The sequence below is a fragment of the Hylobates moloch genome, unplaced genomic scaffold (genome assembly GCF_009828535.3).
Source record: "Hylobates moloch isolate HMO894 unplaced genomic scaffold, HMol_V3 SCAFFOLD_14, whole genome shotgun sequence".
NCBI lineage: Eukaryota > Metazoa > Chordata > Mammalia > Primates > Hylobatidae > Hylobates > Hylobates moloch.
In genome coordinates, this window is record NW_026652289.1 from 90567289 (window position 1) to 90584919 (window position 17631).

Here is a 17631-nt window from a genome sequence, read left to right on the forward strand (position 1 = left end):
CCAACTAAGAAAGAAGACCCCTATTAAAATTCCAAAGGCTAATAATTTCTCTTTCATCATTTGGTTCTCAGAGAATCAACCTGAGACATCTCCAGTGAGGGGATAGGACCTCTCAGTGGACAGGCTTAGACACAGTCAAGCACAATTAGGAGCCCATCATCTCTGTGGCAGGCCCACTCAGAAGATGAAGAGGAGAGGAAGGCTCCAGGTATGTCTGTCCTGTTTCTCCTTCCAAAATCACCAAGAGTAGAGCAGAAGATTGGAGGGAGACCAGGATTGTGATACTAACACATAGTCTCTTGTATAAAAGGAAACATAAGAGGTAGAGAATAAGCACGTTCCCTAAATCATGTACCAAATAGCTCAGGCAAGGTGGCAGGCTCTGGTGCAGGTCTTAATTTTTTCCTGCCCACCTCTCCACTCCACCCAACCCATTATTCAGTAAGAAGAATCTGACACCCACCTTGTTCACCTATGATGTTAAGATGAGGGATTCCCACAAACATGCTGATAGAGTTAGGCTTTGTCTCCCCACCCAAATCTCACCTTGAATTATAATCCCCATAATCTCCATGGGTCAAGGGCGAGACCAGGTGGAGGTAATTGAATCATGGGGGTGGTTTTCCCCATGCTCATCTCATGAAAGTGAGTGAGTTCTTATGAGATCTGATGGTTTTATAAGTGTTTGGTAGTTCCTCCTGCGTTCATTCTTCTTCCTGCCACCTGGTGAAGAAGGTGCCTTGCTTCTCCTTTGCCTTCCACCATAACTGTAAGTTTCCTGAGGCCTCCACAGCCAGGTTGAACTGTGGTCAATTAAAACTTTTTCCTTTATAAATTACTTAGTGTTGGGCAGTTTTTGTTGAGACGGAGTCTCTCTCTGTCACCCAGGCTAGAGTGCAGTGGCACGATCTCTGCTCACTGCAAACTCTGCCTCCTGGGTTCAAGCAATTCTCGTGCCTCAGCCTCCTGAGTATCTGTGATTATAGGTGCACACCATCATGCCCAGCTAAATTTTTTTTTTTTTTTTTTTTTCGGGGTTTCACCGTGTTGGTCAGGATGGACTCAATCTCCTGACCTGGGCATCCGGCCTCAGGCAGTTCTTTATAGTAGTTTTAAAACAGATGAATACACATGCTATAATTGCTTCTTCATTATAATGCTTTTTGTGCAAACAGTCACCTCAGGTGATGTGTCTCTTCTTTCTTTTCACCCAATGAGCAATTGACTTGTGATGTGCTCAAAGCAAAGGAGAACTTTGTTAGGAAACTTATTTTTTTCTTAAACCACTGTAGGCAAAAAGGACATTATTGCTGACTTTTTGAACTAAATATACTCTAAATTTTGGACGAAAATTCATGGCAATTCTATTTTTAGCTGAGAATTCACTTCTGGGACCTACAACATGACATTTTTGGCTCTACTTTCTATGGAGCAAAAATAAATACTTCATTAACATTTGCAAGCAGTCTCTTTGCATTCACGGTCTGATGGAAATGACTTGGGAGCCAGAAAATGTGAAATGAATTTCTACCTCTGTTATTGACTTTGTGTGTAATCTTAGAACTCTTAAGTTCCCTGAAGTTACTTCCTCCACCTGTAAAATGGGGACAATGATATTGTAAATATTTGCTTCATTGCACAGTTTACTATATATGATTTTTAAAAAAAAAAAAACTCTTACAGTAGTAAGAAGGATACAATTAAGTTACTCAATTAAGTTAATTTCATATAAATAAGTTTTTATGAGAAACGTATTTCTGAAAGTTTGTTATATTTGTATAAATATTTGTTATAAATATTTGTTTAAATTTTTGTTATAAAATATAAATCACTCTTTTTCATTTTCAAAATGTTAATGTGTCCACATTAAAAATTATTGATTTTAGCACATAATAGCAATTGTTAAATTACATTTTTAGCAACTTGGCTTTCGCATAAATCAGATGTATTCTTATTTCCAAAATTTCAGTGCAAACCATTTTTAAATACCTTCTAGGTTGCAGCAGACTTTTGTTATATTCGATTTTGTGTTTGAGAATAGCATAATACCCAAGCCCACATAATAACATGATAGCCGTTATGCAGTTCTGCAGTGTAAAAACCCACTAAAACAGACACATTTGGAGGTGGTTTTAGGATCTCTAAATATTTTTTAATTCAAAAAATAAGCTATTTTATGTCTTCTTTAGATAGCAAGCCCATCATTTCAACTAATGAAAAGATTCCAAGTTTGCACAAATTTTAAGAAACACATCTGTCATAAGACCAGGGCGCACTCTACTCTCAAGTCACGAAATGAAAACATTTCAGATTTCTTGCTGGATCCTTGGGAGCAGGAGAGTCTCTTAAATGCAGCATATAGCTCTAGTTCTTTCAAGTCAACTTTCATTATAAAGATACCCAGTGTATAAAAGAAAATCTCTTGGTTATTTCCTCAACCATATTGTAGCATTTGTGCATTGAAACTAAAGAGGTTTATTTTGGCTCCACTTTCATTTTATGATATTCAGAGATTAAGCCTATCACTGAGTTCTTCATTCTGCATATTCTTTTAGTTATGTTACTAGATGGATGTTTAGGCTAACCTTGTTTTTGCAGAAATAATGGTAGCAGGGCTACTCCAAGGGACTTCACTCCCCTCACAAAGCAGCTCACAGAGTAGATGACAGTCAGGTGGAGGCTATGTTGCTTGTTCAGCAGTCATTCTCAAATATAGAAACGGATTTATTGGGGCCCTCCCATATTATTTAACTGGTTGGGGAGGTGATCTGGGAGTTTGAATTTAAAGAAAAAAAACCCCAACTCCCTTCCATTAATTAGCCTCCTCTTACCAGCAGCAGGAAAGTCAGCTCAATTCAGACTCCATCCCTGACTTCCATCAGCCATAGAAGGCCCAACCCCAGTCTCAGATCGACTCCACTCCAGCACTATAGTTGCGGCAGGAGTTTTCCTGATCATCCGCTGCTACCCTTTAATATAAAATAAACTATCAATCCAAACCTTTGCATTATGTCTAGGGGCTATTACTAACCCTAGACATAGGGGTAGTAATCGAGATTATTTATAGTAATCGGTGCTATAACACAAAATGTTATCAACAAAATCTTTTCAGGTGGTTCTGATATCAAGCCACATGTGAGAATTACTGCCTTAGTTTCTTGAAGGCCTCCTAGATCCAGGGCCAATGTCACTCTGTGTAGTTTCTGTGTTACCCTGCAGTTCCAACATCAATGTTCTGAATGCCCAATCTGGGCTTTATGTGGGCTTTTTTCCTACCTGGACATGGTACTTGTACACAGTACCATGGTACTTGGTACTTGTACACAGTACCATGGTACTTGGTACTTGTACACAGTACCATGGTACTCAGTATTTGTACACAGCTGTTGCTTGGTCTCTTCACTTCCTTTTCATTTGTGCTATAAATACCACATTTATTTATTTTTCCCAATTACGGTGTAGCATGGAAGAATTTGAGATTTAGGCCAGCATCCAAGTACTTAGTCCACTTATTAATTTGCTCTTTCAAAGTCTGTCAAGTGCATAATATGTATTCCAGCAGGTATATTTATTACATACATGAGAATGCAGAGGAGGAGACACCCAACATCACGAAATCTCTTCTACATCACACGGAGATGTTAAAGTGGGCAAAGTAGAAAGGGGATAAAAATCAACTAAAAATCAAACACCAAATGCAGGATGACAGAAAGGTATCTTATTCATTCTTGATCCCCTTAACCTCTTACACGTTCTTTATCCCCTTAACCTCTTACCAGTATAGGTTGTACATATTCACCAGTTAATATTGTGTTTTTTTTTTAAAAACTGTCACCTTCATTATTGAAGGTTATTTCAAATTCCTAATTCAGAATGCCTAGGAAATATGAATATCAAGCAGACATTTGGAGGCCATTCCTTAAAAACCACCAGATTGAGTAGCTCTGATTTCACTATGTTCTGCATCCTGCATATAATTATATTCTTCAGGACATTAACTGAAAATTATTTTTCATTTAAGTCATCCTTTTATGTCTTCAAAATAAAATGCTCATATAGGAATCTTATTGTATAATTTTGTTTCTTCCATAATATGCCACTCTTCCTATTTTTTTTTTTTTCTTTGAGACAGGGTCTTTCTCTGTCACCCAGGCTAGACGGCAGTGTTGCAATCATGGCTCACTGCAGCCTTGAATTCAGACCTGGGCTCAAGCAATCTTCCTACCTCAGCCTCCTGAAGAGCTGGGACTACAGCTGCAATTTTTTTTTTTTTTAACTTTTTTGTAGAGATAGGGGTCTTGCTATGTTGCCCACGCTGGTCTTGAACTCCTGGCCTCAAGAGATTCTCCCACTTTGGCTTTCCAAAGTGCTAGGATTATAGGCATGAACCACCATATCAGGCCCACTCTTCCTATTAACCGTGTTGCTGACTGTAATATTAACAGTAGAGCTTGAGATTAAAGTGAAGTGTGAATATGATGACTACTGAATTGAAATTAAATTCTGGTTCAGTTAAATTAGCTAATATATTGACAAAGCTCCCCACAATCTAGACTTCTTGAGAGCTTCTTCAGCATCGGTCCCTCAGGGCCGAAAGTTGTCTGGTCAGCAGGTTGGCTGTGGGGAAAGTCTTATTTTCTTTCCTTCTTGTAGATACGCCCCTGCTGAATTGAATGGCGCTCCCTTTATTCCACGGATCATGAGATGTGTTTATCACAACAACTTATTGGAAATAAAAAAGCCACACATTTGAAACTAAAATTATAATTAAAGGCAAAAAGAAAAGACAGCTTCTGCACACAGTGCCAAAAATTCAAGGGACCAATCCTTGGAGGACAGAGAGATCAGGATTCAGATTTGATGAGTAATTTTCCTAGGCTACGTGGCACCAAAAACATCATCTGACACACATCTTCCTTTGATTTCCACTTAGGTTTAATGGTTGAATAATCATGGCTCATAAGTTTATCTTTAATAACATTCACAGCAGACAGTTTATTAGCAGATTCTGTAGGCTGCAGGGTTGTCATTTGCTGTTATAGTGATTGTCTGTTTTAAATATCACAGCTGTTGGTGTCTTTATTTATTTATTCATGATTTGATTCCTGCCTCTCCCACATTTCTGACGCTCAAAGGCAGGCTATTCTCTTTTGCTCTTTGAATTGTGAAAGACTGCTGTGACAGCCCCTAGCCCGGGCCGTGGAGTGTCACACAAGGTCCTATGGTACTGAACAAAAAGCCACGTCTTCCTGAATCAGGCAGAGCTCTTTATGAGAGCGGAGCCTTCTGGCGGGGGGCTTTCTCTGTCAGTGAGTGGCGGGCATGAATGGAATCCTATCAGGGGCTCTGGGCCAGTGAAGACCCTTCTTCATGTTGTTTCTTGGCCGGGAGAGTGGAACCAAGAGGAAAAATGCAAATGCCTAGGCCTTACTTTCCTATGCAAAATTAGATGCCACTGTGAATAAACATAGGAAGCACTGTAATCTGGAGTTTCTAAATTCAGCTGAAAAGAGAACTTGGTCATTATACATAGCACCTTTCATTGAGTTGTTGCGGGACAGGCTTGCATTGAAGAGATGACATTATTTCATTTGTCTTCAAAAAGGCCCTGTGAGGCAGGGTGTCTATAGAGTGATACTATTTTACAAAGAGAAAATTAGGGGTCCAGCAAACATTACTAGTCTCTTGATTTCTGATTTAGCTGTGTCATGGGACTGGTATCCTCATATTCACAGCATGACCTGGGATGAGGCAGGGAAGGCTGCTGCTGCTAGGCAGCTGATCTGGGGAGCTTGGACATGCCTCAACTAGCAAAATCCTCCTCCTCTCCCCTGAGGTAACATGCTATGCTCCCCAGATCCCCTGAGTAAATAAAACAGCACCCTTACCTGATAGCTAAGACGGATACAAAGTCTGCTGTTCCACAAATTAAGCTTGTGACGTGCATTCCCCAGACAGAGGGCAAGTGGTGACTTAAATTCACTTTGAAATGTTAATCACTAACCTCATTTAATTTCCTATGAGCAGGCTGGGATCCCTGGGAGGCCACCGGAAGCAGGGGGAAGAAATATGTAAAAAGAGAAGAATGAGGAAGGAATACAGGAGTCACCTCTCACCCGTTTGTTAACCTTTCTAGGGACATATTTTGCTCACAAACCCTGGAAGATACCTACCCGTTTCTTGCCAAGTTCAGCAAAAAGGAGATTCAGGAGATCTCTAACTCCTGTTGCTTTGGGAAAAGGGATGCCACAGTCTGGAAAGAGGCAATAGTTCTCCCCTTTACTACTATCAACAGAGTTTGTCCTCCCTATCTTTGAGTAAGTGCTTTTGTATAGTAACAGTAAAAGCTAACATGCAATCATATTTCAGAAGTTGATGATGAGTGCTGAGGATTATGAAGCCCTTTAATTTTACTGTTGCTTTGCTAATATCTTTATAAAAATAATTAGTGCCAGAAAATGGTATCAATTACTAAGCAGAGCCAACTCCAGGGCTTAGCACGGCAAGCCTTTCCACCTGGCTGCCTCTGACATACTCTCCAGTGTAAGGCTGAAATCAGATAATGATATTTCTTTGAACAGGTGAGATACCCCCCTCACAGCACCTGTCATAAATTAGTTTCAGTATCAGTATCAACATTCACACATGTAGGTAGCTTAGTGGTTATCAAACTCTCTCCCCCCAAAACCCTGGGTCAGTAAGCTGGGTGTCAATGTTCTGAGGCTAAAATAAAATAATTAGTCATCGTCTACATAATATAAGTTTAATACATATCATGCTAATTTTACAAATAGTTTTTGTTTTAAGTGGTTTTTTTTGCCCATAAATTGTTATTAAGCCTTTGGTACTTGATGATGATTGCCTGCTAATGAATATTGCCCAATATTTATCCATTTGGAGTATTTGTTGAATCCATCATAAAATTTTTTGGCTGTACTTTGATATATTTATCATCCAACTAATTTTCATCATGGCCACACCTACTGCCTTGGTCTGAGCCACCAGATTATGGCAACCACCCTGAACAGGTCTCTTTCCTGCTTCTGTGTTTGCCACCACGTAGTGGCCACATGGCAGCCAGAGTGAGCCTGTAAAAATGTAGCTCAGATGATGTGGCTCTCGCTCAAAACTCTACAGTGACTCCCCATTTCACTGTGGAGGGAAGCACAAGTCTTTATCATGGCTTACAAGGCCCTACCTGGCCTGATCATCCTGGCCTTGCCTACTCCTCTTCCTTGCACTCACACTGCCCCAGGCACCTTGGCTTCCTGGCTGCTTTTTGACATGACAGGCAAGCTTGCACCTAGGGATAGTGCCCTATTTTTCTGCCTGGAATGTTTAGCACCCAGATATGTGCTTGGTTGAAATCATTAGTTTTTTCAAGTTTTTGCTCAAATCTCACATTCACAGTGCAACCACTCTGCTTAATTCTACAACCTGCTTCTAACTCCCATTCCCCCTTATCCTGCTCTGCTTCTCTCCATTGCATCTATCACCTCCTAGCCTTTTAGCCTGCTAGAATTAGCATGTAAGTAGTTTAAGAATGGGAATCTTAATCTTTTGTTTACTAGATCTCATGATTTCCAGTAAGTGCTCCAGGAATATTTGTTGAATAAATGTCTATTATGTGCCCAAATCTATTTTTCTCAAGATACAAGAATTAACAAGACATGGGTACTTGGTAATAGTTTAGTGGGGAAGACACACAATTAACAAGAGGATACAGGAAAACAGGATCACAAAATAGCAGATGCATAATAATGGCAAAAATTACTAGGAGACAATTGAACTAAGTTTAATTTGTGTGTGTGTGCGTGTGAATTATACTAATGGTTATATCATTCTGCATCACATTGTTATATTTTTTACCATTAAAATGGTTCCTCTAATGCAATTCAGTACATCAGTATTCATTTTGGTCTCCAAGGACCACTATGACTTTCAGGTGCTCCACCTCTGGGGAAATTTAGGAATTGCTATTTGATCGTGTGGTGGTTTTTAAAGGGCGTTCGCGTATATTTTTCTTCTAATCCTCAGAACAACCTTCAAATGTAAGTATATGTGTTATCTTCTTTAAGATGTTTCTCTTCTTTTGACTTTGAAGCACTAAGTGATGGAGTTTAAGGTACTTTTGTAAGTTAAGAGACAGATTCCTATATGTTGCATTTGTTAGTGGCATGGCTGCTACCCTGTATTCATTCTTTCTTCTTTTTTTCCCCCAATTTCAATCCACCATTATGGGTCTTTCTCTCAAGGTAAGAATAAATTCTGCAATAATTGCTAGGAGTGGGAAAAGTGCATCTTAACAGAATTTTTTGTTTTCTTACTGTGCAGTCAGCTTGACCCTGGACATTAGATCATCTTCTCTTTCAATTCCATGGACATTTATTCTGTAAGAATTAATAGGCATGGCCTAAATATTTCTAGGAGATACAAAGATGAATAAAACAACATTCTTACTTTAAGGGTTTGCTGTCGAGGAGAGGTGTTGATGTCAATCTGTAGCAGTGGTGAAATGCACTGTGTGTGTGTGTGCGTGTACATGTTTAATATTTCAATAAACTTTTCATTTTAGAATATATTTAGATTTATAGAATAGTTGTGAAGATAGTACTGAGACTTTCAATACACCCTACACCCAATTTCCCCTATTATTAACATATCACATTATCTTGGTACATATTAAAGCTGATGAAACCAATGTTGATACACTATTGTTAGAGTCTATACTATGTTCAAATTTTCTTTTTTTTTTCTTGATTTTTTTCTCTGTTCTGACTCATCCAAAATACCACATTACATTTAGTGAGCATATCTTTTTAGGCCCCTCTTGGCTATGACAGATTCTTAAACTTTTCTTGTTTTTCATGACCTTGACAGTTTTGAGGATTAATGGTCAGATATTCTGAAGAATGCCTCCTAAGTGTGATTTGCATAATGTTTTTCTCAGGAGTAGACTGAGGTTGTGGGTTTTGGGGAAGAAGACCAAACAGGTAAAGTGACATTTTCATCACATCAGGTGTACATGCTATCAACATGACCTATCACTATTGATGTTGTCAACCTTGATCATCTGATTGAGGTCGTACTTTCAGATTTTTCCACTGTAGTCCATATGATATACAATATTCAATCCACTGAATATTTGCATATGGAAGATTTCCTTCCGTTAAGTTAAAAAAAAGTGGCTGACTCCAGTTGGAAATTTTAGTTGGGGGATTTATAATTTTTTCCTTTGTAATTATGTGATGAATATATTTAATGCACAATCTGAGCAATCTTTGACTATATTTTTAATTATTTTCTTATTACAGTATCTGTGTCAAGCTTATAGTATCTGTGTCAAGGTGGGCTGAATTATATGCTCTAAAATCACAGAGTTTACTGTCTTCCCTGTTTGAAAACTAAGGCAACTAGACTGAAGTCTCTGAAAGAATACAATATGATGCACTGTTCTTCCACCTATAAGATTCCATGAGTCTAATTTTTGGCTACTCTTAGTTTTTTAAAAATGAATTATATTTTATCCAACTAGGTATATGTATAAATAAGACATATATATTCCTTAATGTGCATAATACCAACTTACATTAGGACCCTACACAAATTAATTAACATTTAAATATCCTTAGAAACTGAATACATTATTAAGCTTGATATTGTAATTGACATGTAAAGTCTAATTCATTAAGGATGAATTTGAAAAAGCATTTTGGGGTAGGCAAATGGAACTTGAATGCAAGCTTATGTGATTCTTTCAGTCAAGTTGTATATAAACATGGTTGTGTAAGGCCTAAAATATGAGGTAACAGTCAATAACACACGCCCGCCATTCAATCCAAGCTCTAAAAGGCAGGCTTTGGAAATATGAAGTGATTCCTCCAGCATAGTTCATGTTGCTTTTGACTGCTATTGTAGTGAGACTCATTTTAACCGTATTATTGATCTAAGAAATACAGAATTTGGATGGGATCCAGAGAAAATGAGATAACAACAACAACAAAAGCAATTAGAGGGTTGACTGGGAAACAGAACTTATTGAGGTTGTTGAGTTTGGAGCAGTCTGAGGAGATAATAATGGCGGCTTCTAACTGTGTAGGTGAGACTTTGGTATAATTAACTGTGTGTAACTTACTTCAGCATTCGCCTAGGAAAAGGCACACTTACATGAGTATGGATTTGCTTTGGTCATTGAAAAGATATTATGGGTTGTGAAAGAGCTGCAATTTGTTATCAACTCTAGGATGCATTGTAGCCAGGAGAAGAAAGGCTCACAGCTTGCTAGGAGAGGTTCCTGAAATGGATGGAATTGCAGAATAGAATAGTGGCTGGACAGGAAATGATCTCTGCCTCTCGGCCACACAAGTTTTAGTTGGCACCCCAAATAACGATGAAACCATCATTTCATGAAAAACAAACCTCCCAATACTGAGCCTCACCCCACCCTACTTAGCCCTTTATAATTTGTTTTGGGGCTATTGAATATGGGCCATTGTAATCTATTTTTCTGTGCTGGTGACTGAGTGATTTGCTTCTCATTACTGTGTGTTAGCAGGAATTGATTGGAGACACTTCACTTTGTTTCTAAAGACAGCTTCTGTGAATTGCCAGCGTGGTACTTTCAGCTCATACAATATAAATACAAAATGTGTATTTCTGTAAATCACACCGATTTAGAAAGTTCTTCCATGGTTCTCCAGTATAACAAATTACTCCTTGAGTGAATGTTAAACTCTTTTAGGAACTTCTTTTGGTCACTGGATCAATAATTTACTGTTTGAAAAAATAATTCCTTGATGTATATTATGTCAAGTTGGTGAGTTACACAGATAGGAAAATTGGGAGAGGAGTATTGGTCATTCCTCAAGAATCTAGAATGTAGTATTCTGTGAATAAAATAATGGTGCTAAAAATGCAGATTTTCTTAAAAGTCAGGAAACCTCGTTTTATTTAGATCAGAGTAGGCACAGCCCTTTTCATGATCTCTGGGTTTTCTCATTGCTGTCTGACTCCAACCATGACTCTTCCATTCAGACCATTCTCAGACTCTGCTTCTGTTTGTTTCCTCCAACAAATTTTTGCCCAATTTGCCTAATGGATTCTTCTTTTGAAACAACATAGTGAGGTGCTTGACCTTGCGCTAAAGAGTTACTGCACAAGGTCAAGCATGCAAAACACAGGAGTGAGTATCAGTATTAGAAATATGCATAGCTTGCTATAAGAATTTGGCCTTGGAATTACTAGATTGCTGTGTCATAACTCATCATATGTGCTTATTGATATTAAGTTATGGGGATTTTAAAAATGAGGATGTCAATATTTTGGATTCAGTATACTTCAGCAGAGTTAAGTACTGAATTCGGGGGCGAATTGGGCTTAGAGGTCTGGGACAATATGCCGTACATAAGACTGCTTCTTCACACTTATCCCATGCACCTTAGAACTTCTTGGTAGAAAAGCCACATAGTATATGGTAATTTAGGACAGTGATTTTATTGGGTTAAATCGTAACGAAATTATTCAGTTATTTGAGGCTGCATAATCATTGAGCTATATCCTTTGGTAATGTTCCTTTAGACTCTCTGGGAGTAACCAAATTTAGAATAATATGCTATCATACCACTTTTAAGAAACATGTTGTATGCCATCCGTGATGACTGGTTAGAAGTGCCTTAGAGAATACTGTTTGTGTACATTTCATTAATTATTTTACTTCAAACATGATTGATGAAAGTGTCTTTAAATTTCAGATGATATATAAAACAAAACCAGATACAATATGGAATTCAGAGCTGTGAAGGAGTTATGAAGGGTATCTGAAGTTTATAATTTAAATTATCAAGTATTTGTAAAGCTACTGCATTTAAAATATGTTAAATGTTTTTGTGGAACCCTTCAGGCATTTGGTATCAGAGAAAGCTAGGTTTAAAATAGCCAAGTGTCGAAAATGGAAGTACTAGTTATTCCAAAGCTACCACTCAAAGTCTCACTGCATAATTCTGTGAGAGTTGTATGTTCCCTAGAGGATCCAAGTCAGCCATGTAATCTCACCTCCAAATTTATTTCTCACAGTCCTGTTGGCTATGCGGGCTTTAGGTAATCACCTATTTGTTTATAGTATCACGCTAGATATACAGCCATAGCATTTCTATAAGGACTATTGGTATTTCTTCTGAGTTTTGGGTTTGCCAAGCAAATAAATATGGATACTTCTCCTCTTCCCACAAGCTGGGTCTGCAATTCAGATACATTATCAACAGGTGCATAGTGATTGACAGCTTTACAACACTTCATGGTCCAAATGAATGGATATGGTTATAACCACAGTTAACTGAGACTAGTGTTAGAACCCACACTTCCTCATACTGTCAAATTTTATAAATACAACAAAAAATTACATGTTAAAATGACAAATTATATCCATGAACCAATTTATAATGAATGGTGATACTGTTCTGGGGGAAAGACTAGAACAAAATAAAGACACCCAAATATTAATCGTTAATCTTATTAATTGTATACGTTGATAATCACTGTTTAAAATAATTTTGGTTTTACCTGATACTGGGTGAAATTCAGCCTCAAAATTTTCTTAGCGTATAATGCCATTTCGCAAAGATGATGTAGCTCTGAGACTTCAGGGCTTCTGCATGGTTTTCTTACTCTTCTCATCATCTCACTATGTAAATTGTTTCATTCTTTATATCCTTTTGCTTCCCCAGGGAAACTATGATGGAGATTTCCCAACTTGCATCCTCTAATTGTGGTCAAGTATAAAGTGAGAGGAAATGCTAAAACGTTCTGTTTTCCGAACAGGTTATATTCAGTTTGATGCCATTAATCCTGTCTCAGGTCACCCCTCAAAGCCCTGGGCTCAAGCAAGCCTCCTGCTTCAACTTTCCAAGGAGCTGGGACTACAGATGTGTGCTACCTCACCTGGATAGTTTTTATTTTTTATTTTTGCAGAGACGAGGTCTTGTTGTATTGCCCAGGCTGGTCTTGAACTCCTGACCTCAAGCGATCCTCCTGTCTCAGCCTTCCAAAGAACTGAGATTATAGGAATGAGCTACCATGCCAGGCCTTCAGATTTCCATTATTCTTTTGTTAAAATTTTTTTTTCCACAAATGTCTCAGAAGATATGGTGACTAAAGATGCCTTCATTATCCAAAAGGAAATCAGTCAAACAAATAAAAATCATAGTTGAATCAGGACCGTATTCTTAAGAGCCAATCTTATTGTGAGTGAGATAAAGTGTACAAGTTCAGATATTTATTATTAGTTCTATTATTAATTTCTAGCCAAAGAAAGTGAATTTATTTCTCTTCTTCACAGTACATTCATTTGTTATTTTTTTCTTTTTCAACTTTTATTTTGGATTCAGGGGGTACATATGCAGGTTTGGTACATGAGTATATTGCATGATACTGAGGTTGGGGTATGAATGATCCTGTCACCCCGGTACTGAGCATAGTACCCAACAGTAAGTTTTGTAACCCTTTCTTGCCTCCCTCCCTCCCCCTTCTACGAGTCCCCATATCTCGTTGCCATATTTATGTCCGTGAATACTTATGTCTAGGTCCCATTGTAAGTGAGAATGTGTGGTATTTGGTTTTCTGTTCCTGCATTAATTTGCTTAGGATAATGGCCTACAGCTGCATCCATGTTGCTCCAAAGGACAAAAATTCATTCTTTTTCTAGGCCTGCATAGTATTCTATGGTGTATCGATACTATATTTTCTTTATCCAGTTCACTGTTGATGGGCACCTAGGTTGATTCCATGACTTTGCTATTGTGAATAGTGCTGCAATGAACATTTGCATGCATGTATCTTTATGGTAGAATGATTTCTATTCCTCTGAGTATATACCGAGTAATGGGATTGCGGGGTCCGATGGTAGTTCTGTTTTAAGTAGTTGGAGAAATCTTCACACTGCTTTCCATAATAGTTGAACTAATTTACATTCCCACCAAGAATGTATGTGTTCCCTTTTCTCTACAGCCTCACCAACATCTGTTGGTTTTTGACTTTTTTAAAATGGTCATCTGACTATTGTGAGATGGTATCTTGTGGTTTTTGTTGTTTGCATTTCTCTGACGATTAGTGATGATGAGCATATTTTTCATATGTTTGTTGGCCACTGGTATGTCTCCTTTTGAGAAGTTTCTGTTCATGTCTTCTGCCCGTTTTTTTAATGGGATTGTTTTTTGCTTGTTGTTTTGTTTAAGTTCCTAATAGATTCTGGGTATCAGATCTTTGTTGGATGCACTATTGACAAATATTTTCTCCCATTCTGTAGGTTGTCTGTTTACTCTGTCGATAATTTCTTTTGCTGTGCAGAAGCTCTTTAATTAAGTCCCACTTGTCCATTTTTGTTTTTGCTGCAATTCCGTTTGAAAAGTTAATCATAAATTCTTTCCCAAGACTGCTGTCCAGACTGGTGTTTCCTAGGTTTTCTTCTTGGATCCTTATAGTTGGAGGTCTTACATTTAAATATTTAAGTTGTTTCGAGTTGATTTTTGTATATGGTGAAAGGAAGGGGTTCAGTTTTAATCATCTGTATATGGCTAGCCAGCTGTCCCAGCACTATTTATTGAATAGGAAGTCCTTTCCTCATTGCTTATTTGTGCTAACTTTTTGTCAAAGATTAGATGGCTGTAGGTGTGGCTTTATTTCTGGGTTCTCTGTCCTGTTTTATTGGTTTATATGTCTGTTTTGTATGTCCATTTTTGTTTTCTGTTACGTAGCCTATTAGTATAGTTTGAAGTCAGATAGTATAATGTCTCTGCCTTTGTTCTTTTTGCCTAGAATTGCTATGGCTATTCAGGCTTTTTGGTTTCATCTGAATTTTAGAATAGTTTTTTACAATTCTGTGAAAAAAATGACTTTGGTAGTTTGGTAGGAATAGCATTGAATTTTTAGATTGCTTTGGGCAGCATGGCCATTTTAATGATATTGATTCTTCCAATCCATGAGCATGGAATGTTTTTCCATTTGTTTGTATCATCTTTTTCACAGTACATTTATGATCAGTAAATGAAATTTGCTTTTCCATCATATTTCTTACTTCAGGGCCTATTTCAAATCCTATCTATGTCCTGAATACTTCTCTGGTAAGTCTAGCATAGCAAATTCCCTATTCTGAAGTTGTACAATTATTTTCCACTATGGATTTGAGATCCTGACTACTAGCAATCCTCTGATTTCTCTGTGAATCCTTGAATACGCATATGGAAGTTGAGAGCTGAAAGATGATTTTTATGTTGAAAGGATACCTGGGTGGGGCCTCCCAGGCTGAGATCCCAGCCATCCTCCCCCTGGGCTCTTGTAGGGTAGCAGCTCTGCACTTCCCTGGGATGACGCTTTCAGAGTGAGCAGGCTGGCCACTATTTTACTGCAGCCCTCACTCCTGTTGCCCTTAAGCTTGGAAGAGAGTTCGGTGATTAGGAGTTAATGTGGACCTCTAGCACATCATAGTTACCTTATGGAAAAGCAGCCAGACTATTTTCCACATGGATCTCCAATCCTGCCACTCCTCCCTGGACAGTGCCTCTCGACTTGGGTTTCCAGCACAGCTACGCTGCCTCCTCCTGAACACTTCAGTTGGTGGTGGCTCTGCCTTTATCCCAGAGACAACCCACAGCCCCTCTGCCATTGCAGCTGCAGTGGTACCATCCTTGCTGCCCTTGGGCTGGGGGAGGAATAAAGGCCCTGGTTGCTATGGTGGCACCTCCAGCACACCACAGCCACCATATGGAGAGGAGCCCAGGCTCTCTTCCCAATGAGCCCCTATTCCCCACTCTACACCAGAAAGGACCCCTGGCTCAGAACCACAGAACAGCTGCCCTACCCTCAGATGAGGATTCCCACTGGTAGTGCCTCTGTCTTTCTCTGGGGTGGTACTCCCAGAGGCAACCAACAGCCCCTCTGCTATTGCTATGGCAGCAGATCTTCCTCTGTTGCCCTTGGACTAGGGAAAGAGACTGAGGGCTTTACTCATGCTTCCAGTATGCCATAGTCACCATAAGGAAAGGAGCCCAGTCTCTTCTCCCATAAGCCCTCGACTACCTGCTCTTCACCAAGTGGGGTCCCTGGCTCTGGCCAGCAACACAGCTGCCCCACCTCCTGGCTGCCCTCACAATAGACACAAAAAGAATAAAATACTTAGGAATATAGCTATCCAGAAAGGTGAAAGATCTCTGCAATGAGAATTACAAACACTGTTCAAAGAAATCAGAGAGGAAACAAACAAATGGAAAAACAAGCAACGGGAAAAGGACGCCCTATCAATAAACGGTGGTAGGATAACCGGTTAGTCATATGTAGAAATAGAAATTGGACCCCTTACACCACGTTCAAAACTCAATTTGAGATGAAAACCCTGGAAGATAGCCTAGGAAATATTATTCTGGACTTAAATTAACAAGTGAAAACAACCCCATTAAAAAAGTGGGTAAAGGACATAAACAGAAACTTTAAGAAAGACATACAGGTAGCCAACAAGCATTTGAAAAAATGTCAACATCACTAATCATTAGAAATCTAAACTAAAACCACAATGAGATACTGTCTCACACCAGTCAGAATGGCTATTACAAAAAAGTCAAAAAATAATAGATGCTGGTGAGGTTCAGAGAAAGGAAATACTTATAAACTGCTGGTAGGAATGTAACTTAGTTCAACCATTGTCACAAGCAGCGTCATGATTTCTCCAGTTAAAACAGAGTTACCATTCCAACCAGCAATCCCTTATAGGGTATATATCCAAAGAAATATAAACCATTCTACCATAAAGATACATGCGTGAGTATGTTCATTGCAGCACTATTCACAATAGCAAAGACATTGAATCAATCTACATATGCATCAATGGCAGACTGAATAAAAAATGTGGTATATATACACCATGGAATACCATGTGGGCATAAGAAAGTATAATATCATTTTCTTTGCTGCAACATGGATGCAGCTTGAGGCTAGTACCCCAAGTGAATTAACACAGGAACAGAAAACCGAATACCACATGTTCTAATTTATTAGTGGGAGCTAAACATTGAGAACACCTTGACACAAAGACAGAAATAGACACTGGGACCTACTTGAGGGTGGAGAGTGGGAGGAGGGAAAGGACTGAAAAACTACCTAGCAGGTACTATGCTTATTACCTGGGTGATAAAATAATCTGTACACCAAACCCCTGTGACATGCAATTTACTTATTTAACAAACCTGCACATGTACACCTGAACCTAAAAGTTAGAGAATATGAAGTTTTGTTATTAGAATGCCAACTACATTATAAAATTACACCTTATATTAACCAAATTACACCTTATATTAACTTCCATGTGAAATAACGCACTATTTCTTTTACATTCTTTGTTATAGGCCAATAGATAAAATAAAGGCACATCATTCATCAATGTCAGATCAAACTTTGTGAAACAGTGATCTTGGGAATCTATGAGACACCAAAGGACCAGCTCAACTGATATATATGTATATGTGTATATACCAACATGTACATATATATACAGGTATGTGTCTATATACACATATACACACACATATGTATATATACACATATCTCGTATGTATATAGACACATACCTGTATATATATGCATGTACGT

At 38.4% G+C, this 17631-nt stretch overlaps 1 non-coding gene across 1 annotated transcript; it reads right to left on the reverse strand.

Annotated features, from left to right (window-relative positions):
- Positions 1–13125: 13125 nt before the first annotated feature.
- On the reverse strand, positions 13126–13209 carry LOC116482809 (small nucleolar RNA SNORD11). The gene has a single exon (XR_004252072.1). It is a non-coding gene; the product is annotated as a small nucleolar RNA SNORD11 (small nucleolar RNA).
- Positions 13210–17631: the final 4422 nt, after the last annotated feature.